Source organism: Erpetoichthys calabaricus, chromosome 18 (genome assembly GCF_900747795.2).
Source record: "Erpetoichthys calabaricus chromosome 18, fErpCal1.3, whole genome shotgun sequence".
NCBI classification, from domain to species: domain Eukaryota; kingdom Metazoa; phylum Chordata; class Cladistia; order Polypteriformes; family Polypteridae; genus Erpetoichthys; species Erpetoichthys calabaricus.
Genome location: NC_041411.2, coordinates 84,662,991 through 84,688,897, shown reverse-complemented (window position 1 = coordinate 84,688,897; position 25,907 = coordinate 84,662,991). Strand labels below are relative to the sequence as shown.

Below are 25,907 nucleotides of genomic sequence, written 5' to 3'. Positions count from 1 at the left end.
GTGAACTCCAGTGGGCGCCAAGGTCACCGAATGGCGCAAGTTTCAATGCTGGCGTGGCGGAGCGCAACGCTCATTTAGCGCCATTCAGAACGAAGAAAGGAACCTGTCGTCGGCTCACGGTCACAGTAGTGCGCAAGTAAGGCTTGGTATTGGTTTATTTTTTTAAATAATACATATTAAATCAGCTCTCTAGTGACTGACGGAGATTTCTATTAAGTTATGACTGACCAACGCAGATGCAGGTTTTCATTCCGGCAACTTTCTTAAGTAGCGTACTGCTGCAGTTGATAAAGTTTTTGTTTTTTATTTAATTACAAACTGCTCGCTTTTAAGTTTCTCAACAGTTGTCTCTTTCCTTCCATAATTGGCAGTCAAATAATTATGAGTTACAAAGTTTAACCGACAGGTGAGCAGCAACCTCAGGGGCCTCCAGTCCCGTTCCTGGAGAGCCAACATTTTTTGATTCAACCCATTTCTTATTAACTAGTCACATTACAGAATAAACTTAATAATACAATTCTCTACCTCTTGCCTTACAGTAATTGTATTTTCGGTGTTTGAACCTCTCTTTTAACCCCTCATGGTAAAGCCTGCTTCTCAGATTCAGTTCGAGGCCGGCGCCATCCTCGCCTCCTGTCGGCTTTTGGGTTTCTCTTCTTGTATGGCGACTCTCTTGTCCCTTTACTCCTCCTTGTGTGTCTCACACTCGCACATCTGCTTTCTAATCGCATCATCAAAGCCCAACTGACTAATCAGATTTGTCGTTGGGATGGGACGCACACATAAAACCTTAGCATTTTAGTATCAATTAGATAGATTAGAAAACAATTTTTGCTTTCAACAAAATACATTTTTTAATTCTAGGACAGGGGTTTCCACATTTTTATAAGCTAAGGCCCCCAATATGTTGTACTACCTGATTGTGGCCCCCACTAATATAAATCCAATGCTGTGAAGTGGAACGTGATCTTGGCTCAGGCTTTCTACTAACAGCAGGCCCAGGGTATGACTTTGGGTAAAAGCAAATGGTGAACTGTAGCAGACTATTGACACACTACGTGCAATCAAATATCACATGATGTCTTTGGGCTGGGGTACTCGGTGCAAAGTATAGGGAAAGTATTGGAATTGTCCAAAAATTCAATGTCGAGAGATTTTGGTGAATTTCGACGTTTTAGACCTCCCTGACTTTCTCGTAAATGAAGTATTAGGAAAGTATTGGAATCCTCCAAAAATTCAGTTTAGAAATTTGGATGAATCTCGACGTTTTAGACCTCCCTGAGTCCGAAACTGAGTTGGAATTGTGTTTGTGTGTATGTAAACACGATAATTTGAGTACACTTATGCTTAGGTCAACCAAATTTTGCATACAAGTATAAGGTACAAAACTTAGATTTCTATCAACTTTTGGGCTATTTCCGCTAACCGGAAGTGGTACTTTACCTTTTAATTATGCAGCTACAAAGTCAAATTTATTCAACTTTACTTTTATAATAATTGTTCAATATATTATTAATTTGATTTGTTGTTGATGGTTCTTTAATGTGCATAATATAAAAATATATAATCGTCTTGCTGTTTACTCCTCAAATATCCATCCTCCATATCTGAGAGTATGAGAAAGTCGAGGAGAGACCACTCCGTTTTGTTTTGGCGCGCCACCATTTTTGGTGTTAAATTGTGAACTCTTACTAGGCACCACTAAATGTGATATTCCTTTAATCTCAACTCCCTAATATTGCATTTGGGAATTTTACCAAGGGATTATTCATAGTTGTTTTTTTTGTGCCTGTCTGAGTTTCCTTTTTATTTTCTGTGAATACTCCAAATGCTTTACTTAATTAATTATTTTAAATGTAACACCAGTACTATGATTTGATATGGAATAGCGTTTGAAATAGAAGCGGATTACAGGCAGTACTCAAATGCTGGTATACGTCAACACTCGATCAAAGTGGTGAGGGTCCCCCTTGAAGATTCTCAAAGAGGTTCCAGTGCTCACCCTTACTCTAAAAAAAATCGATGCCGGTACGGTAAAACTTATCAATCCATCATCGTGAGAGAGTTAAAGTCGATCAAAGTGGTGAGGGTCCCCCTTGAAGATTCTCAAAGAGGTTTCTGGTACTCTATGTTGAAATTGGAAGAGTCACCAGTAATGTGTACCGGTGAGTACTGGCCTACGTCAAGCACTGAAAAGGAATAAATAAAACGGCCTTTCAAAACTTTTCATTTATAAAATGTATACAAGTTACATAAAAATCCAGATCAAAAACCAAATCAAAAACAGGTGCGATATATATATATATTACCTCACAAATGATTCAAAGTCATCTCAAAAAGGCTGAGCCTGCTTCATGGTAATGCAGGTCTGCTTCTAGAGTCCACTTATGCCGATATGTATTTTTTAAGAATGGATAATGTTTATGAAACATTGAGGACTCTGTCCTAAGTAAAAGCTTTCCGCTATTGATTAATGTCAATAACACTAAAATAAAACGTTAGATATGTGCACTTGATTATTAATAATTGTTAACTTTCATCTTTCTTCCTCATTGTATATTCTTTTGTATTACTCTGACAGTTTCTAGAACTTTTCTGAAAATAATAATTCAAGTTTACCAAGGTTTACCAAAGCTACAAGTAGTGTAATATTAGTGGATTGGACCAGAGGGAGAGAGAGACAGAGATGCTTTGCAGGTTGACAGAAAAGAGCACTCACATTTTACAATGATACCTTTGTGCATTGTTCCCAGGCCATCTGTATCCTGGCATGTGCTGGCTCAAAGGAATATAAGGGCAGGTTGGAGCGAATGAGACGGAGCTACTACATCTGACCCCATGGACAAAGAATTGGCACAGGTAGTGGACATGAAATAGGAGGATGAGGTCGGTGGGCGAGACAGGAGTGCAGACTTGCTGTATGATCACCGTGACATTGAGCGTTGGAACTGAAACACAGCCTAGCATGGGGAGTAGGGTTTGGCTGATGTATAACTAACTTCATTTTAAGTTAATTTTTTTGTGTTTCCTCACATATCATGTGACAACTGCACACATATCGCACTGGCTGAGAACTGCAGCACTAGTCTATCATAATAAACCAACAAAAAATAGTGGAATCGATCATGATTTCTTTATATGAAAAATTAATAAAAATGATCAAACTGTTATAATCTGTAATAAATTGTGACAGTGCAGTGCATTGCAGGTCACACTTGGGCACAGACCCATACTCATCCTTTTTTAGAGATACCAGTCAGCTTGACATGTCCATCTGTGGAATGAGAGGAGAACATCCATGAAAATTAACAGAGTGGGATGCAATCCTAAGATCCTGGAGTTGTGTGGTGCCGGCAGCATCGAGCAGAGGTCCTTCATTTCATTCACATTACATAGCTAGATATTTGTGGTATTCTATCATGCAATTCTACCGTACAGCAACCCACAACTGCATCCTAGAGGTGTGCAGAGAAAATAACCCCACTCTAGTCTTTGTCTCTGACTTCATGTATTACCTTAGACCATTTGACAAGTGATTTTTTTCACAGCTAGTTAACACATTTATCATGTATTGGCAAATGATAAATACTGTACATTTATGAAACAGCAATTCAGTTATAATTTGCTAACCCATCACTAGTAGTTTTCATATGTTGATATATTTTAGAGGAAGCTCTGTCATTATGGGGTGATGATTTCTATTAAGACTGCTGAAGCATATAAAAATAAGATCCTGACTGTCTGGTTTTATTTTATAAACTTATTTGAATAGATCACAAGCACATTTCAGTTAAGGTTAATGAAGTCAGACTCTCCTTACCCTTTTTTTTTTTTTCTTTTTTCAGTCATTTCTACATTTCCTGGTCCCACTTTTGCCAATACAAGTTCACAGGATTCAAGAGACTATCCTGAGAATAATGGACACATGACAAAACACCACCCTGGACAACAGGACACGCCCGCACTGAGACAAGGTAGGTAGTTTACAACTTCAGTGATATTTACAGTACCTCTGTAACCGGTGTTCAACATGGTGTTACTGTATATTAATAGGGGTTATATCCCAGTATTAAACATGTATTCATGCCAATTTGCAATGTAAGGAAATTTGTAAATTTAACACAACTTTATAGGTTGGAAGCAGGGGGATGTGTTAGTTTTTTGTTTATCTCCAAAACTAGGGCAGAGAAATTTACAGAATGAAAACCATTATTGACTTACTCAATTGGATATTTGTAAATTAGGATATGTGCAGCTTGAACGTCAGTATTAAGTTCATATTTTGGATAAAAAACATTTTTGGGAGCAGTTCCAAGATCAATGCATATGTAGCAAAAGTTAAACTCGCATTCACACACAGGAGAAAATTAACCTTTGAACCATGTGACCAAATCCAGCTAATGCAATCACCAATAGTACTGTTTAATGTTTTAACCTGGACTTTGGCTTCATGGATTTGCAAAAGAAACACTAGCAATATTTATTTACACATACTAATTGTCATCACTTATGTAAAATAGATCTTAGAAAGTAGGATACATAATTTGTTACCACATAATTAAGCAGTTCAGCACACATACTGTATTTATTAAGCACAAATTTGTATCCAAAACAGTTGAAAATCCCCTGGGCATGAGAATGTAACCAAAAACATTTTCAAAATACAATTTCATTAATTGTCACCAATCACCAAGTTTGGGCTATTATAATCAATTAATATGTAGGCTTATAGTAGGTTCAGTTCTTTAAATGACATACAAGTAACCATAGCATTTTAGCGAGTTTGGTAATTTAGGCACTAAAGTAGCTTTATGCCTATGGGAAGGTCTTGTTTCAGAGTGTAGAAAATTAAATTAATAGCAACAGAATCAGAGAAATGCGGTAATATCTGTAAAGTTGTACCTGAAATTCTGACCTTTGCAAAATAACGATGTAACATGAAATATGGATGGCTTCTGCACAGACTTCTGCAGTGCATTTTGTGTGTATTGGAGCTGCTGTACAGTATCATAGATTTAAGTCATTGTGCACCTGCTTTGTGCGCCTGAAAAGGGCAAATAGGTTAAAGCTAAATCCGGACTCTCAACCATGAAAACATGCCTTCTGCTTCTCAAAATGGGAGTAGGCCTGTGCCAGTAGACCGTTATTAAGCCTTACCACAATAAAACACTGTGTTTTTGGATAGAAACATTTTAAGAGTGAACCAGAACATCCTCCATTGGTAAAATAATATATACAGTATGCAGGAGTGCTTAGAATGTTAATTTCAAAAATAAGCAGGATGCAAAGAATAATAATTCTTTAATAATAATTCTTATACATTTAATAAACACCAGAACATTAACCAACCCATCAGTGTCACCAATACCCCCCGGGTGGACCAGCTGGGACCAACTTTGTAGTGCCCACACTGTACAAGCTTTCCAAATCGCTGAAAATTTGATTGGGTAACATTCTTCCAATTGGTAGTTGGACAGTTTCTGCCATTCGTTACAGTTAAAGTGTTTTTGGCACAACTGCCTTGGAAAAATCAGGCACTGGCCCAATAATGACTCCAGGTTAGGATAATGAAAAGGAGTGACATTGAAACTGGATATTTTGTAAAGGCCAGAAGATCCTGAGCTATTTTGTTGTGTGGTGCGTGTGGCAACGTGCTGTACCAGTGCATGCAGTCAAACCTGACCTGACCAGACCAGACCAGAGGTAACTCCGGTAATGTGGACCTAAAATTTAAAAGAAGCTGTTTGTTGGTAGTTGTTAAATTCTCAAATATGAATAATTTGTGGAAACAGTTAAAACACAATCATCCTAATTTTGTTGCTCACTTGGCACCCTCTGCTACTTTGTTATTGGTCTCACATTCTCCATCTGGGTACAACATTTGTGATTAATTCTTACAAGCAATTAAAACGTGTAGCCTTTTATTTAGTTATGTTTTATTTTGAGGCCTACCTTGCAGTGAAGTGTTTTGTTTAAAATAAATTTGCATTCTTTGTTGAAATAAAAAAAAATCACACTACTTCAATGGTAAAATATTTTATTTTATTTTTTTTTTTTATATGTTATACTTCTTTATATTACAGTATATATGCTTTCTTTGGTGGTGGAGTGATTTGCACGGTTTAATTAAAAATTTGCACGGTTTACATAAATGTCACACTGTTTTTAAATAAAAACAAGTTTAAATAATTTATTTAAATGAAAAAATGAACTACAACAGTACCTCATAGACACCTCCCACCACCACCAAGGCCATGGACAATGGCAGTGCAACTGGCTGCCACTGGTATTTTTTTGGTAGTTAATTGAATTAGATAAATAGCTTATCTGCACACTAGAGGTTTCGACACAAATGGACGTCAAAGACCACAGCATGACAGTGTGCTTTTCAATGAGCTTTCTGCAGCTGTTTGGGTTGGAGTGGTGATAGGCAGCATTATAAAAGAAGCTAAGTGTATGCTTTCCTTAGTGCTTTACTTTAATGGTCTTAGTAGTGGGCAGTGAGGGTGAGATGTATTTCATCCAGGCTAGAGTTTTTAAATAACACATTCCCAGGTAGTTTGGGAGAGGCAGTGTTTATTGTGTAGTTTGTTGTGTTTCTCCACAGTCCACTCAGAATCATGCTAATTGGTCTTTAGTTTAAACATGGTCGTGTTTATTCTGTTAAAAGCAGAACAAATAGTTTAAAAAGGACGTCATTTCCTGTTGCCAGTGGTACTTAGGTAAATTTTCCTGTGTGGTATTTTGTGGTATTTGCCCACCTCTCAAATACCACATCAGAGCACTTCTCACATTTTGTTTCTTCCAGTTTGCCCTCTTCTGCCTAATGGCCAGCCTTCACTCCAAATTCACCTCCTTACACCAGACTCAGATCAGAGATAATAGGGTTTACTTCTGGGGTCAGGGTAGTGCTGGGCGGTATGACCAAAATTCTATATCACGGTATTTTTCAAAATTATACCAGTTTCACGGTATTGGACAGTATTTTTTTCCCATGCATGAGTGGATGTTAACCACATTTTCCACTGCAATTACTGGCTAAGAATAACCTATTCCACTGTTATGAGAATTGTACATTGTACAAAAAAATTTTTTAATGTGCACGCAAGTATTAATACAGGTTTGCATGGCCCCATAAAGTGATAGTTTTCAAGGGGGTGGCACTAATGTAGAGAAGGAATCACATTGCATGACAGTTACAGTCAAAATATAGAGCGTTTTTATTTAACAAACTTTGCAAACAACTTAAACTATAATTTTGACAACATATTTTCAACCATCCAAAGAGGCATTTAGACTTATTAAAATATCCAGAGGTGCTTGTCAAAAGTTGTATTGCACTGAACATGTCTTAGAAAAGGAATAAATAGTAAATATTTTTTGTAAACCAACTACACTTTGTTAATGTTAACAATCTCTGTCCACTGACACGTTAAAGTGACTTTTTAAACAACTTTACCATCATTAAACTGCATAATATTTAAACTAATAAATAATAACAATACAATAAATAATAGTGCAACTTCCAGTAATAATACTGTTACTTCAAGACTTCAAAGCCCAGGTGCATTACACAGTATTCACCAAATTTAAATAAAGCCAGTACAACTTGGCTTGCAGTATTATCCAGTAGTATAGAAACAGTATTCACACATTTGAACATAATGGTCCACATTTGACCTTTTAAAACCAAAGTATCTACAGACAACAGACACGGCTCCTTTTTTCAGCAAAAGTTCTTCTTTGTCCTCATATTCAACTTTATCGTCTGCAACAGCTTAAGTTTCAGAATGTTCTCTGTCCATTTTCACCGTTCAATACCTCCACTAACACATGTACTCCGATGCATTCGTGTTTAGCGGTGCAACAGTGAAAAAGGTCCCCCCTTAAACAGTTTCCTGCTGCGCCATGTTCCGAACGTTGTTTAAGCTATTTAAACTGGTGTTGCGGTATAAGAAAAATCCACATCATAACAAAGATGGTTTTTGGTATGAACCGGTATACCGCCCAGCACTAGGTCAGGGTTCACTCGTCTCTGGCTACAGGAACATCTGACTGGACCTACTACTAGCTGTCCCCTGTACACCCAAACTTCATCAGCTTTAAAAAAAATATTTATTCATATTCAACCCAAAACATTTATATAAATTTATATCTTAAAAGATGCCCCGCAACTCCTTCCTGAAGTTTTACTTTTAAATCCCATTCTCTTCCATATTTTCTTAAACTTCAGAGCACTTATTTTTGCAGCTGAATTGCTTTCCCTTTGTCAGTGTGGAACTCTTTCTCTTGTGCATATTTCACAATGGAATTTCCACTGCATTGTTCCGTATTAGTGACGACTTTACCCCAGGCAACCACTTGCTGCCTGAACACCTCTTCACTTTATACGTAAATCACTTTATAGTGATTTTACTTTCTGAAGGAAAAACAAATGTATTCAATTATCTCTGTTGTTTACCCACTTTCTGCTTTTTTGATATCCATATTGAAGGTAATTCTTGAGGAGGTCCTGAAAAGAGGCTTGGATGAAGTCATATGTTTGTCTGTGCCACAAATGTAAAATGAAAACTGATCAAGAAGTCCTTGAGAGAAAGAAGTTGTTACCAGTGTGTTGAAAGTTAAACAAAGAAGTAATTTCTGAATACCTTCCCTGAAATATGAGGGAATGATAGAAATGAATGTCCATATTATGTACAGTGACAGAGCTGTTGGATTGATGAATGACCCGTTGATCCTTTAGAACAAGTCACAAATCCAGAGTACAATGTGCTTAAAGGCTACCAGGAGAGAATGACTTTTACAGAAGGGTACAAATGGTTTCTTTCAACAGAAGGCATCAGACTTCATTGACATTTAAAATGGTGGTAGGGTGCTAGTATTCGCAGATATTTGAAATAAGGTTGGTGGGTAAGAAGGCTACCTGTTTAATTTTTATGTTAAAAACATTTAAGTGAAGACAGAGATTTTCACTTTTTATTCCTCCCTGTTACTCTGTCCTTTGCATGTGTTTGAGCTCTGAAAGGTAAAAAGAGCAGTAACAAATAGTAATTCATTCATTCTTTCTGTATCTTGGGTGGTACCAGAGTGGGTTCTGTAATAATATGTTAGCTGTCTGAGGGCAACACATTTATGCTCTGTTACCTTTCAGCTACAAAACCAAATCAGATCAACCCTGAGCTACTTTTCTGGTATCACGGTGTACACTTTGCACTTTATATTATGTTACATTTGTTGGTTTTCTGTTCAACAAAAAAATCACTCAAGTGTCTAGTCTAATTATTGAAAATGACTGTCAATCTGTCTCACGTATACTGTATATGAGTTCACTTAAATATTCAAATGTGCCTGGGAATGCAGAACTTTTCTTGAAAGCAGATTATAAATAATAAATGTTCTATTTTATGCACTTTTGCATTGATACTTTGCATAATTTCTTCCTTTCGTCAAAGCTCTTCTAATTTGACATTAATTCAGATTGGCAGCATTTGCTTGTAAAGGGTACTTGATTGAGGCAAGGAGAAATAAGCACCCTGACATCCTAGAATAGTTAGTATAATCCCTGTACATTAGGCCCAAGGCATACTGGAATGGAATTAGAATTAGGAGCCATTCATTGTACCCCTCTTTTCTGATTCCAGCCAGTGGGCAGAAACAGCAGTACTTTTAAATGGCAGTTAATCCCTTTACTTTGGCACTGATTCTTTTCATTAGTGGCACTTAGAAAGGCTGAATCAGATAGCTGATCAGGTCTACCAGGCTCACACATTTATAGGCTGCTGCACGTCTTTACTGTATGGAGATTTTGATACTTGCACTTAAATTGAAAATAAAAAGGTTTGGAAATGTTATTGTAAAAACAGTTTCTCGTAAGTGGATAATTTCAAAGAGAAGCTCCAAACTAGTCTCTCCCATTTATCAGCAGTGGAATCTAATACATCCTGACCCAACTTTCAACTAAATTGTTGCTAAACAGGACTGTTTAACCTTTTCACCTTGGTATGCTGTGTTTAAATCTCTTTCCCTGGCCTCTCTTTCTCACAGTATACTCAGCAGGTCATTAGCTGCTGGAAGGCACAGCCACAACAAGCAGGGGAATCAAGTACAGTGTACATTGTTAAGAATAGATTGGACTTATGATTTATGTCAAGCCTGAAGGACTGATGACCCATTAGTCCCTATGCTCTCCCCACAAACAGCAACAGAGCGAATCACTCTAGTAGTCTGTTCCCTCAGCTCTTTCACGGGTCTTCTCTTGTGTATATTGCAACGTTGGACTAAAAATCATTAGTGCTATTCGCAGATTTGTTTTCCCAATTTGCAAATGCAAATAGGCATACCATTTAAATGTTTCTACACTTGGTACTGGTATTTTATGTTTTTTTTTCTTTTTCACTTCCAAGATGAACTGGGCTACAATTGTAATAGCAAGGAAATCGCACATTAGAATGTGGTAATGTTTCTTTAGCGTTACACCAGTGGCAGTCTAGATTACACTGTAAGGAAAACGCCCACTGGTCATGTCAAGTGCAGTTGTGCTGATGAAAATGTATGCTTTCCATTTAAAAGCAATGCTAGAGAGGTATTTCTATAGCTCATTACCAATAGGTGCCATCTGCATTTATGACTCTGAGGAATGCATCACTTAGGAAACAAGCATCAGCAAAACTGCTGTACATTTCTGACCATGAGAGAAATGTATGATTTTGTCAAATAAGAAAACCATGCAATTTTTTAGGGCAGAAAACTAATTTAAATTCCCAATGACCATAACATTTCATTCTTGTACCCAATTAATCCTGTTTCTGGTTGTGGGGACACCGGTGCCTATTTCAGCAGTACATTCTTAATTCTAAAAAATGTCCTATTTAATTAAACAACACTGTTTGAGCAGTAAAACTTGAAATACCTCAACCATCCACACCTTCAGGGAATCTGCTTATTCTGCTAAAGATCAATTACAGTCTGGTAGCATAGGGTCTAAGGCAGGAGCCTACCCTGGATTGGGCACAGATACTGGGCATTACATGCACAACTTTGAAGTTTAAAGGATAAAAATCTACATAGAAATGGTTGAGAGTATGCAAAATCCTTCAATCCAAAATACGAGATCATCAGCCTACAAAAGCTTCCGTGAACCCTTTACACACCCCCTTGGTCACCACTTCCAATATTGTCATGGAAAGCAACAGGCTCATAATGGATTCCTGATGTAGCCTGCCTTCATCTTAAAGCTTTTACTGTTTCCTTCTGCTGTCCTGACCACTTTTCCGTGCTGTACATTGACTTTACCACAAATAACTCCTCCATATCCAACCTTTCATAAACACCTTAATATATTTATGTTGCATATATTTGATACAAATAATTTTACTTTATATCATTTGTTTAAATAATTTTATATTATATTTTCATTTGATGTTTTATTGAATGCTGTCATTCTGTGCTGTCAGAATTATTGCTAAATGACCCAGCTCTATCTCACTAGCAAACCTACTGTTTCCTTTCCACCCTCCTCGCTTATTGATTTTATAGCAGAAATCAAATCCTGGTTTTCTTCAAATTTTCTTAAACAAAGACAAAACTGAAGTTCTCCTCATTGGTACAAAATCAACATTATCCAAAACTGATAATTTTTCCTTTGTTATTGATAATTCCTCTGTCTCCCCTTCCCCACAGGTGTCATCCTTGACAGTACTTTATCCTTTCAGTCCCACATCAATAACATATCCCGGTCTGCATATTTCCACTTGTGTAACATTAATCGTATTCGTCCCTCCCTCATTCCCCACGCCACTGCTATCCTTGTTCATAGCCTTATCACTTCTCATCTCGATTATTGCAATTCCCTTTCCTTTGGTCTTTCTCGAAAATCACTTTATAAGCTTCAACTGGTCGAGAATTCAGCTTCCCGCATCATTACTAGAACCCCCTCTATTCACCACATCACTCCTGTCTTGCAGCAGCTTCATTGGCTTCCAGTTAATTTCTGTATTCAATTCAAAATTCTTCTGTTTACTTTTAAGGCTCTCCACAACCTTGCTCCTCCATATCTGTCTGACCTCCTCCAAGTTGCCATTCCCTCCCGCACCTCAGATCCTCTTCATCCATCCACTTCACTGTCCCCTTCATCTGTCTTACCACTATGGGGAGCAGAGCATTCAGTTGCTCTGGAACTCACTACCATCTGAGCTTAGAAATATTGAATCAATTTCACTTGTCAAATCTAAACTTAAAACTCATTTGTTTAAGACTGCTTTTTCTCTTTGATTACAATTGCTCTGTCTGATTTTAATTTTTATATTTTAGTTTTGTTTATAATGTGCGTTTTATCTATTGTTCGGTGTCCTTGAGTGTTTAGAAAGGTGCCTACAAATAAATAAAATGTATTATTATTATTATTATTTTGACAGAAAAGAAAAAATGTTTACTTGATTTGTGGATTGTAACTCAGTATTAGAAAATCAGGCAAAAAATACAATTGCTGACTTCAACCTTTAGCATTGTCACATTAAAAAACATGGAGTAATGCTTATCACCAAAACAACAACATCTAGCTGTTTCAGTTTTCTGTCTTAATCCCAAAGACGTGGAGATTATGTTAGCTGTCAGCTCTACATTGACCCTTATGAGCAAGTGTGAGTGAGAGTGCATTGTGATGGAACACCAGCCTATCAAGAGCTGGGTTCCTACCTTGTATCTTATGCTAATGTCATCATCACCAGCTCAACATGATCCAGACTTGTTCAAAGGAGTTGGAAACTGAATGGATGAATATTTTTATTGAATATTTAAATGACAGTGTGTCATGGAGGTTTGGGGGCAGAGTGGTGATGTGGTTTGCAATACTGCCTCATGAATCCAGTGCCCTAGGTTTGAATCCTGTGCTTGATGCTGGTCTATGTAGAGTTTGCTTATTCTCCTCTTTTTTTGTGTGGGCTTTCCTCCATGTACTCTGATTTTCCTCCAATATATCCCTAAAGACTGGTGTCAGGGGGCTTGGTGTCTCCAAACTGGTCCCAGGGTGAGTGTGGTTGTGCATGTATATGTGTCCTGTGATGGGCTAGTGCCCTGTTGAGGGTTATTTTCTGCCTTGTGCCCAGTATGATCAGGATAGGCTCCATGCCCTCACAAACCTGAATTGGATCGAGTAGGTTTAAATAAGTACAGTAACATTCAAAAGTTTAGAATCACCCAGAAAGCTTCATGTTTTTGATACAATTTGTTTTAATTAAGATACCATTATGTTGAGTTTAAAATATAATAATAATTCTTTGCTTTTATATAGCGCTTTTCTCACTACTCAAAGCGCTCAACAATTGCAGGTTAAGGGCCTTGCTCAAGGGCCCAACAGATCAGAGTCCCTATTGGCACTTATGGGATTCGAACCGGCAACCTTCCGATTGCCAGTGCAGATCCTTAGCCTTAGAGCCACCACTCCGCCAATATAGCCATGTCACTCCTGATACTACAGGTAGCTGCTTGAAATGACTGATTTATAATTTGTTATTCATCAATGACTGCAAAGACCCATTTTCAACATTCATTATTCCAGTCAGTCAGTCATTATCCATCCTGCTATATCCTAACATGGGGTCCCAAGGGTCTTCTGGATCCATTACCAGCCAGCACAGGGCGCAAGGCAGGAACAAATCCCGGGCAGGGCGCCAGCCCACCGCTGAGTACACACACACCCCCACACACCAAGCACACACTAGGGACAATTTAGGATCGCGAATGCACCTCACCAGCATGTCATTGGACTGTGGGAGGAAACCAGAGCACCCGGAGGAAACCCACACAGACACAGGGAGAACATGCAAACTCCACGCAGGGAGGACCTGGGAAGCGAACCCAGGTCTCCTTACTGTGAGGCAGCAGCGCTACCACTGTGCCCATGTGCCGCCCTTCATTATTCCAGTGTCTGCAGAATTGGCACTCCTGCCGCCATAAAAAACCTCACACTGTTCCACTCCATCTGAACTAGTGTGGTGCTGAGGTATCACCCGTTGCATGGCTGCACTCGGGTCCTAATCTGGGATCCTGAGTTGGTTTGTCGTGTGGTGGGTGTGGCAATGTACTATATCAGTGCCTGCTCCTAACCTCTCTCTCTCTCTCTCTCTAATGATAAACTCTCTTAGCTCATCCTTAACTAATCGTATTTGAATGCTAATTGGCTATTAGAGAAACCTTTGTAATTGTGTTAGCACAGCTGAAACCTGATATTCTGTTCAGTAGAGCAACTCCATTGTCTTTCCTTTGTTTGAAAGTTGGTGGCATTCCTAAAATTCGGTTCTGGGTTCAAACATGGCCAAAACAAAACCGCTCTCCCTAGAAACATATCAGTCTGTTGATGTTTGTGAAATGAAGGTTATTTATGCGTCAGTTTGCCAAAGTAGTGAAAATTTCATACAAAGGTGTCCATCATTTTGTTGAGAGAAGTTGCAGACAGTATCTAACCAGGAAAGAAAAAGAATTGCGAGGTCCAGATGCACAACTGTATGTGAGAGTGTGTAGTTTAAGAAACAAATGTCTTATGGGTCTTCAGTTGGATGCTTCTTTAAATTATTCACAACAAATACCAGTGTCATCTTTTATGTGGGCATTGGTAATGTGGTTAGTGCTGCTGCCCCATAACACCAGCTGCCCAGATTCCTCTAGTAACCAAATCACCGTCTACCAGGGCCGGATTTATATGAAAAGAGACCCTAGGCTATTCCACTTATAAGGCCCTTTCACCTTCCATTTTTAAGTTTGTAAATTACATGAGAGATAATAAAATTTTGCTAACAATTTGAATGTAGGCCCCTCTTGATCTTGAGGCCCTAGGCTGAAGCCTAGTTAGCCTATAGGAAAATCCGGCCCTGCCGTCTACATATATTTTGTGTGCATGTCTGTTTATTTTCTGTGAGCTCTCTTTTCACATCCCAAAAACATGAGTTTTAAATTAACTGGTGTCTAAATTGGCCTGTTGTGAATGAGTGTGAAAGTAACTAATGATAGACTACCATTCTAGACCAGGCTGATTCCGACCTCCATCGTTTTCTTGCCTGAATAAGTTGTAACTGCCTACAATGTTGTATTTAAATGAGCAGGTTTAGAGAATGGATAAATAACTTATGTTTTATTTTCACAAGGTATTATACAACTCTACTGTATCTCAATTGTTGTACTTTCTTTTTTCATAAAGAGGGTTTTTTTCTGATTGAAGTTGTTGCTCATGAGATACTGTCTGCTCAATAACAGTTGTCAGTTGCTGTGAACTGCATGAGATGTGTGTGCTGTGGCTATGAAGTGTGCACAGCTGATTGACTCCTCTCTGTCCCGCTGTCTCTTATTAATTTTTTTTCTCCTGCTGATTTTTGGACACCAGACATCATTGTGAGTGTTGGATTCAGAAGACTGCATCTTTATGAACAAGCCAGATGATGTGGCAAATGCATAAGAAACTTGGACATATTAGAACACCATTCTATCACTTTAGTTTGAGCATTAGATCAGACCATTCATTCCAACAAGCTCACCAATCCAATTCATGATCTGAAGGTCTTTAAAGAGCTATTCTTTACCACACTACTTGGTAGTTTATTCCATGTGTCTATTGTTCTTTGTGTAAAGAGAAATTTTGTAACATATGTGAGAAATTTACCCTGAACAGGCTTCCAACCATGCTCCCCATGTTCTTTTCAAAGAATTAATTTTTACACACTCCAACCAGGTTTCTTATTCCTTAAATGGAGAATGTTCTGCTCCTTCAGACTTTCCTTATACCTTTCAGTCCTCCAGGTGAGACCCTCAGTACTGATTTATATACCTAATGTATAACCTTCCTGTGCACATCGTGTTCTACAAGCAGAAATCCTGTTTGCTACATTGATTGCTTCTATATACTGTCTGGATGCAATTAACCACTAGCTAGACGTAATCTGTTCTTCTTAATGGTTTTCACAAAATAAATATATATTAACTTGTTAAATATTAATTAGGGAATGAACTGGATTAAACCCATTTATAAAATTATATATTTGGTCATTTATCATGCCATAGTAATATAGAGTACATCTTCTTACGTAACTGCTTATAGTGTCTGTGTCATCAATGTCTTTTCATCAAGCTTTGTTTTTATGGTACAAATGGAGTTACCTAATGCTATAAAATCTTAAGAAAAAGTGCAATCTGCCATGCATTGGGGGCTTGGCAGTAATAGAAAATTAATATCTGGTGAACAAAAGCAGTTGTTAGACTCCATATAGCTCCACATTGTGTATGAAAGGATGGTTCAGCCATTTTTAACTTATCGTTTTACCTACTTGAACAAGAGTTTTCAACGAATGAGCCTCTGAACCAAATATCAGTGGGGGAAAAATAGATTAATAAGACAAAGCTATCAGAAAGTATGCAGTGTGCATTTCACTAATGCTTACAAAGTGGCCATACTGTAATAAATGACTTCCCTTATTAATGAACTTCAAAAAGGAAAAAGTGCATGAATTGTGTTGTCTTGGCTGGCTTGTAGTGGCTGCCTTAATGTTTTATTTCTACTTGAATGGAAAGCAAAATTGAATCATCTATAAATATATCAATCTTTTTAGCTTTAGAAACTGAAATGTTCATAATATTTTTGTGTAATCCATCAGTTTATTTACTAAAAATGACACAAAAAGTTATGATATCGATTTTGCCTATAGAACAATTTCAAAATACTGTACAATACTTTGCACGAGTCTAATGATATGTATATTTTATTTAGATTTTTTTATAGTTATTGCATAGTGGAATTAAATTTTTTCCAGTATAAATCAATTTGTTTAATCATATTTTAAATTGTGCTTAAAAGCTGCAAAGAGTGATTGAATGGGCTTTTAAGTACTGTAGTTTTAGGTGTTCATTATGTGTATGCTTTTTCAGTGTGTAAAACACACTTTGATATTGATTGTAAAGAACAAAGAAGGTAGCCCTCCAACAAAATAACAACTGCTCTTTGAAAAGCAGAAGGAGAGTTTCCTCTGAAGCTAGAATTCACAATTGCTGTAAATGGTCAAGTGGTCTCATTTAGCCAGAGGCTGAAATCTCTTAGTTGCTTGCTTATATCTCAGTATGAAGCTACACAAAACTACTTACAGTAATCCCTCGCTATATTGCGCTTCAACTTTCGTGGCTTCACTCTATCGCGGATTTTATATGCAAGCATATTTAAATATATATAGCGGATTTTTTGCTGGTTCGCGGATTTCTGCGGACAATGGGGCTTTTAATTTCTGGTACATGCTTTCTCAGTTGGTTTGCCCAGTTGATTTCATACAAGGGACGCTATTGGCAGATGGCTGAGAAGCTACCCAATCATAGCATGTATTACGTATTAAATAAAACTCCTCAAATATATTGTGAGCACAGGAGCTGTTCGCACCCCTAGAAGATACGGCCACTCCTCAACAAACACTGAAAGATTACCTTCACATTGCTCTCTTCCTTGCTGGGCTTAAATGTGGCTGTTTTGTCAAGCGATATGCTTCCTGCATGGTGCTTCGCATACTTAAAAGCTCGAAAGGCATGTATTGATTTTTAATTGTTTGTTTTTTCTCTGTCTCTCTCACTCTCTCTGACATTATGTGCTCCTGACAGAGGGGGTGTGAGCAGGGGGGGCTGTTCGCACCACTAGACGATACGGATGCTCCTCTAAAAAAATGCTGAAAGGCTACCTTTACATTGCTCCCTTCCTAGCAGCTGCATTGTCCGGCGGTGCTTCGCATACTTAAAAGCCAAACAGCCCTATTGATTTCTGATTGTTTGCTTTTTTCTCTCTATCTCTCTGACATTATCTCTTCCTGACACGCACTCCTTTGAAGAGGAAGATATGTTTGCATTCGTTTAATTGTGAGACGGAACTGTCATCTCTGTCTTGTTATGGAGCACAGTTTAAACTTTTGAAAAAGAGACAAATGTTTGTTTGCAGTGTTTGAATAACGTTCCTGTCTCTCTACAACCTCCTGTGTTTCTGTGCAAATCTGTGACCCAAGCATGACAATATAAAAATAACCATATAAACATATGGTTTCTACTTCGCGGATTTTCACCTTTCGCGGGGGGGTCTGGAACGCAACCCCCGCGATAGAGGAGGGATTACTGTACTCCATAATCTGTTGGAACACATGCAGACCGTCACGGGGGTCCTCCAGACAAGGCGACTAGTCTATTTGACCTCATTAGCCACCTAAATTCTATATTCTTCTTTCAGATAATGCACTGGTGACTTCCAATGTTGTTCTTTGAGAATTTATTTGAGTTTATTGTAGTACTAGGGTGTTGTACCATGTTAGCCATTACGAATGTAGTGAGAAGTCAAGCAAAATGACACCTTTTATTGGCTAACTAAAAATATTACAATGTGCAAGCTTTTGAGGCAACTCCGGCCTCTTCTTCAGGCGAGATGTAATGCATTTGAGTTTATTGTACAGATAGCAGCAAACCAAGACAAAAATGGAGATAAAGCTATTATCTTTGGGCTGGTGCTGATTGTTTCCTTGGGTTTTCAAAGAAACTAATGAAAATTGAACATTCTTATCACCCCTAGAACAATTTGAAATTCATTCATAGAGATTATGAGACATCTGATAAACCAAAGTCTCATCAATTAGGGTTAGTATTATTAAGTGCTCCATTAGTGATTATTATTACAATTATTATTATTGTCGCTTTTTATCATGAGTTGGAGCTGAGATCATACTAGGCCACTTCTTTTTCCTTCTTAGCTCTTGTAGACCTCTCTAAGAAGCGAATATTAGCCATTTTACAGTCCTTCTTTAAACTTGTGTTTTTCTTTTTGCTGTTCTTAGGACATTTTTGTGAAATCCTTCTTTTTCTGTTTGTACCACGATTTTTTTTTTTTTTTTGGTCAAATCCTGTATTTTGTATACTGAATTCCTGTTTAGGTTTGAGGTGCTGCTTAAATGTTGATTTTTGTTTCAGGTCAGCAAAAACTACGACTCTTTGGCTGTTTCAACTGCCAAAGATGTCATTGGTTCCACCACAGGTCTTCTGCTTAATAAGTTCATTGTAGTTTTTAGAATATTTGAATGTAATCGTTTCTAGGTTCAATGTAAGTGATTTTTATTATTATCTATACTGCTACATTCTGACTGTCCCTGTTTCAGAATGTTTGCAGACCACAGAACCCACAATAGACACTGGTCCAGTGCTGAATTTAAACCTAAGTTTTTCACTATCGTGGATCAGATCATTAGTGCATTGCTTAAAGCAGTCGCTTTCCCAGTGGGAGTCGCTAATCTGAACATAGCATGTAAAGTACATCTAATGTATATTCGTTCCTTGATGGCTTTTATTCAGTTATCCAGTGTAGCTGTAACTGAACATTGCATTGCTGTCCTTTTCTAGTGTGCCATGCTTGGCTGATGATTTATTCTTTTCTGTTCAATTAACCTTTCCTCTTTCTACTTTCTGGTCTGTGTAGCTCACATCACCAGCTTGCCTGGACTGATCTCACCACCAGCTTCTCTGCCTCGTTTTAATGAGTAAATAGATCACTTCAGTAGAAACATATCCCAGTCTGTAATTACCTTGAAAATCACATCCTAGTATCAGTAAGAAGCGGAAAGTTCTGGCATCTTAAAATGATGCCCTTCTTCACACTTTCATAAATCGGTGCAGACAGAAAAAATAAATCCAATAATTGTTTCATTTCTGTGTGATACTCGCAGATACAGGTGTGGATGACCTGGTTTTCAAATTGTGAAGCTTGCTATGTGACATCAACAGTTTTAACTCTTTCAGGGACATTTACAGTAACAGGTGTTGCAGGTAGTTTGAAAAAAAGCAGCTTCTGTCATTTAGGAGCATATGAATGGATGCAAGTACATACATATATTGTGCAAATATAAAGTAACAAAAATGAACAAAATAACCCTTTTTGTATAGCAACTATTTATAATGAACATTATTGTCTCAACAAGCTTTACATGCAAAGATATTTACTTTTTTAATTATTATAAAAGGCTTTGGTTTCCTGGTGGTGCAGTCTCTGTCTGCATCTAAGAAGCACAGGGAGTTGTCTGTTTTTATTTAGTGCTCTTCTTATAGGACAGACTGAGGGGGTCACAGATTTACAACAACGATAACCTACAGTATACAAAGACACATCTCTTCATACTTTTTAAGTGATGTGTTTAAATACATAGGGGAAAGGCAATTGGCAAGAACAAGAAGAATTTTAAAATTGCAAGAAAAAACACAGCTGGGGGCACACAGGACCATTGGGAAGTCGAAATCGAATCCTTCCAGCCAAAGCACACTTGTTAACCAGCAGCTTAACAGGCAGTTTTCAGCATACAACAGAGGAGGTTGTAGCTGCTGATTGAGGTTACTCCTATGATGGCACGACACTCAGTTCTTAAATTGATAATGCAACTGTGTTCCTTCTGCTCCAAGGCTCTGTTTCTAGGCTGAGAGGAGTAATTTGGTTGGTGTAACAGTCGTGGTATGCATCAAAGCAGACCGATGAGAAAACATTGAGAATGGAGAAAATGCTCGGAACAGATGGTCATGATGATGGACCCAATTATAATACTCAAAAATACAAGACAGACATTAATTTGAAATGAACAGCCACACAAGAAACTCCAGTGAGAATATGCTGCACAAAAGTAATAAGCCTTCAGCCTTCATTAAAATAATGACACAGATAGGGCACACTTTGTATTGTCAGGTAGAGTGATCTAAAGTTTGAAGGTTTTGCAGACATGCTCATTGCCGCCGCAGTTATTTCATTATAGGCATCCATGCATAAAGCACTGGTTCCCTTTAACTTTTTCATTGGTACTTATTTTATTTTATATCTTTACACCAGTGAAACCAAAAGAATAAAGGCAAAAGCACATGAGAACAGGAGAAAGTAGTGTCTGGCCTTTTACAGCAAAGTCAACGAAAAGAGTTGCAATTTCCCTAGGAATTACTTGGCCACATCATGAGCCAGGGTTGTTTCCCTGGGTCAGGTTTATTTTTTATTTGTGTAGTTAATCTTTTTGTTATTATTGTTATGTTGTTAATACTATTTTTGGTTTTATTTTGTCTGTTTTGAAGTTATGAAATATTGGTTTGTTTAGTAATTCTGCTATTATTTATTGTGGTGGCGACATTGCATAGAAATGGTGGCAGCTGACATCACCAGGAAGTTCTCCGCTTGCAGTGTTTAAAAGTAGTTTCTGTGTGGCTGAAACGAGTTCTATTGTTAGCTCAGGCTGCAAAGAGAGAGCTTCTGATCCGGACATTAGGAGTTCATAGCTGACCACATGCTTCATAGTTTGAGTCCATGGCAGTTCACCAGAGAATAATAACGTACCAAACTGGATCTTCAAGATGTGTCATTCAAGCTGGTGAAAAAGAAATCTGAGGGCACAGAGAACGCAGTGTGCTTTGTTACCCAAAAAGCTGTCTGCATGGAATGAAACGGTGAGAAGGAAATCCAGTGATGCACATGCTTAGCATCTGACGGATTCATCTGGCACCGAAGTACATGCTTTGACTGTGTGAAGAAATGGTCTTGTAATGCATGTTGAAGCAGAAGAAATTTACAGTATGAGATAAAAACATGGAGTGGCAACAAGTGCATAGAGTCTTATTTAGCAAAGAGTTCACAATTGTAATTTTTGGATCACAAATATGCAAGTATGTCAGAGGTAGTGTTGTTAAGGACATTGATGTCTCTCTGCCACCATTTGTAAAGCACATTGTCAGATATGTCATGGTCACTCCAGTACTGTGGGGAATCTGGTCAGAATCAATGGAATGGGGACTAATGAAAAATATATAAAATGATTTTGATGAATCATTCTGCACCTTTGGGGAAAATGACTTCTGGGCAAAAGTCATCTTTTAGCATGATATCAACTCCAGGGAAAACACATTGAGACTTACTTAGAGAAGAAGTCTGCAGGTGGAGCTTGGAAGTATGATGAGTCAATTGAGGGGATCTTTTTACAGGTACACTCTGTGGGTAGTGGAGGAGTGGGACAGCTGTTTACAGTATGTAGTTTCTATTTTCCTTTCTAGAATTGAGGGGCATCAACTGGAAGAAGATGGGTGTTACTTCTGCTTCACCCCAGGTTCAGCCCCTTCTGGGTATCATATCCTGACAGAATGTCATCAGATTACCTACAGACCAAAGGGGGAGCAGACAACACTCCTGCAAGATCTGTTTCTATTAATCACCTGGACAGTGTTGATAAGGATGGCACGCTGCTGTGTTTCCACCATCTTATTTTTATTCAGTTTTGTTCAATGAAGTGGCAAGTAAATGGAGTTACCTGGTTAGAGCTTCAGACTTTCTTCATTCAGTAAATTGTTTAAAATAAAATAAAATGACAGTCACAAAACAGTGAGTATGGCCTTGCTATTCGTAAGCCTGGTCGACTCTAAAAGGTGGAATCATCACAATATTATTGTTACTCCGGAACTGTTACCATCATCACACCCGCACTTCCAGTTTTGTGAAGCTGAATAATGATTTTCACATTAGCACAATTTTATTTAATAAGACCAGCTATCTTGGAATTATACCAGTCCAATTATTTTCAGTGTGATTTCACAGTGTGCGATTGCAGCTCATTCTGAATGTGCAGACATAAAGCTTCTGAATTCTGCACAGTTATCCAGTTATGAGAATCTGGTATACCTCCTAATTGGTGTCAAATTCTGCAAATAATAAGTACTTTTAATGGTACTATGTATTTTATTTATTCATTATTTGTGAAGAAATTTATGTTTACCATTTGGCTCATTAGGTTGTCACAAGTTTTTGAAATCACTAGCTCTTTGGGGACACAATCTCAGTTACCAAGGTCATGTGAGTGTGCTTTGTGACGTGTGCCTTTAGTACCAGTGCCACATTAAAAGCCTGTCTGAGTTGTGCCTAAAGGTAAGGCAAAATCCATGAGAGGGTCTTTCATAGATTATTTCTATTACCTAAACATTTTTAGGTTTTTGGATGGGGACTATGTTTCCACTTTTCATTTCAGTATTTGTTGAACCATTTCTAGTTCTTTGTCATCTGACCGTTGCTTGTTATTTTTTGACAGATTACTACTAACCATCTCTGTTATGATTTGGTTCCTTTTTAATTTTTGCTCTATCTTGTATGGATTTTTGGTACCCTATGGGAGGATTTAGTATGGGCAATTCATTTTTATCATTGTTTTTTGGATCTAATGTCATTTTTAACAGTGTTAATTTTTGTTACTCTCTTATTCTTGACTGCGACCTCTGCTAATGGTGACATCATTGGATATGACAATATAAATATACCAGCACTTGATGCATAAATACGGTGGTAAAAAATGATCTTGATTAGTTTAGATTACAAATAAGTTGTCAAGTTTTGTTTTGGTTTTCCTACTTTGTCTTTGTCATGAAACTAATCCTTTTGGTTCTACCTAAACCTTATTCACATTCATGCTTCTCATTTTAAAGATTTACGTTGTTTATTCCACTTTCTACCCTGTCCTTGTCCTCAAGTGATATGTTTACTGTTTAGAATCCTAAAATTCAAAAGCCCTCTGGCAACATACTTTCATGTTTAAATCATAAAATGTACTTTATGATCTGCTATCCACTATCCTAGACTTGAAGTGAAACATCACCTTCAGAGTCACTTTGTATGACTTTACATTTTATTTGCCACCTCCATCTGACTCTTCCAACTTCACCTGACAGATGGACAGTCTGGTGATTTACTCTAAAACTCTTTGATATGGAGCAGAATTTAGGTTTTGCTCTTTGATGCCAAGTTATCAATGCCCAGAGGCAGTAAAGGACAGCCAGACCATAACTTGGCCTCTACCGAGTTAGACTGCTGTAATCAGTTTATTATTGGAGTGTATGATTGGTGCAGCTTCTAGTGGGACCACTGGAACGTAGGAAGTTCTACAGCTGATTGTTTTCTTTTTGACATTTCTCACAAGATTATGTAAGTGTGCTTTGCAAAACTTAAAGTGGGTATCAATATTCATGTGATTAGACAATGTTCTGTGTCATGCTTCTCTTCATCAAACTGTGTGTCTAACGTTAGTGCATCCATCTATTCCAAGAACCTTTTTAGTCCAGACTTAGGATCTCTTGACCAGGTGGGGTTGTCGGAGTGCTCTGCTATTGAATGTTCAGACACACTTGCCAGTTATGTTCCTGCATTTGGGTTTCAGCAAATGTCATCTAGGACATCTTGCAATTGTTGTCCATCCACTTTTTTCTTTTGTCTGTTTTATCTAATTTTTCCCTGGACTGTTCTTGCAGGATTGTCTTGGAGGGACTCTCAGACCTTGAGAAATGCCCATACCACTTTAGCTTCCTCCTCTGAGTAGGTCTTCATAGTTGAGGTGGCGTGACTCCAGAGCTATTAAGGATAGTTTTGTAACCATCTCCACACGATGAGCATTAGTTACTGTAGAACTCTTCATCTTGAGTGGCTGTGATGAGCTTCTAAAATCAATGTGATGAAAACTGATGAATAAAGAGACAGTTTGTGAACTTTCTACCATACAGGGCTGACCCCAATCAGTATTCATATACTAATTGAAATTAGAATATTGCTTATTGAATAACTTTTTAAAGTAATAATTATCACTATTTGGTGTCTTTCAAAGCACTTTCCCTTTATCTTTTACTATAATATGAATTTATATTTCATACTACTCAGTGTCAAAATATGTAAAGATTCTGACAATACAAAAGCTTGCAAAGATAATTTTCTGGGAATGTGAAAAGAAAGGTTTATAAAGAAATACTCTGGAAAACGTAAAGAATCTTGCAGTATCTGGTATAGCTTCGGGACAGCTTAAAAGGTGTGATAGTCATCATAAGGGTTGCTCAAGTTTATCTGTCTCCATTTTTACACAGGGCCATATGAGGCATGAACAGGATGGAAAGTCTTCTCATGCTGAGCCTAATGAGCACTTCCAGAGCCCATGAAAAGTGCCTGCTGAGCTCCTATCCTGTGCACTATGGACAAGATCTGTGAGTGTCACTGAGCAGGCTGAATCCATGAATCTTGTGGAGTGGAGGTAGGAAGACTGTGTGACATTAGTGCTGTTCCACTTTCATTATGTGGAATTTAAATGTATTTTCAGCAGCACACTTCTTCTTTCCTGAAACACATGTTTTTTCTCTCAGCCAGCAGATTGCTATTTTATTTCTCAGCTCTCCCTCTTTGTGAAGCCGCTTCAGCCTATTACACTTCTCTTTCCTGTCTATTTATGACAGCAATTCTCTCAGGACCAAAACTCATTTCGGCACAATGTAGTGGAGAGCAGCGCAAGTAAACCACAATTTATCTGCCCTGAGTAGCAGCCGCTCGGCCGCACTGCCAGCAAAGTAACCTCAATACGACCTTTGCCAGGGGATGTTTATTTAGTTTCTCCATTAGGAAAAGGAGAAAAATTGGAAACATTGAAGTGACTCCTTGGTATTTTTCAGGGAAAATAGAAATAAGATGAGGAGAACACCTCGTTTGCTATTGTGGGGGCTTAAATTGGGTGATTTTGCAAAGCTGGCTGCCAGGAGCAGGCTGCTGATTAACAGTTCACCTTTTCTAGTTTTCTCTGTTCTGCTTGCATTCGCCCTCATCAACATCTCAAATGAAACATTCTCAAATGTCGCACAAGAGCAAGTGGCAACCGTGGCTGTCAAAAAGTGGCAAAGAATCAAAGCAGAGCTCTTAAACCATTCTGCCATTTTGTTATGACTGTTAATATCACCTGGGTGCAAAACTATTATAAAAATGAGGACAGGTGTCCCGGCCGGGGAAGTGGGTGATTTTGTACCGGATGGGAGGCCAGAGAAAAACATCGTATTGATTGGCTACCGGAACAAAAAAAAAAAAAAAAAAACTTTGTGTCCGTCCAGTA

General features: G+C 38.0%; 1 long non-coding RNA gene across 1 annotated transcript; it reads left to right on the top strand.

Moving 5' to 3' along the window:
- Positions 1 to 2: 2 nt before the first annotated feature.
- On the top strand, positions 3 to 23,310 carry LOC127526203 (uncharacterized). Its single transcript, XR_007933839.1, has 3 exons — positions 3 to 136; positions 3,846 to 3,974; positions 22,063 to 23,310. It is a non-coding gene; the product is annotated as an uncharacterized LOC127526203 (long non-coding RNA).
- Positions 23,311 to 25,907: the final 2,597 nt, after the last annotated feature.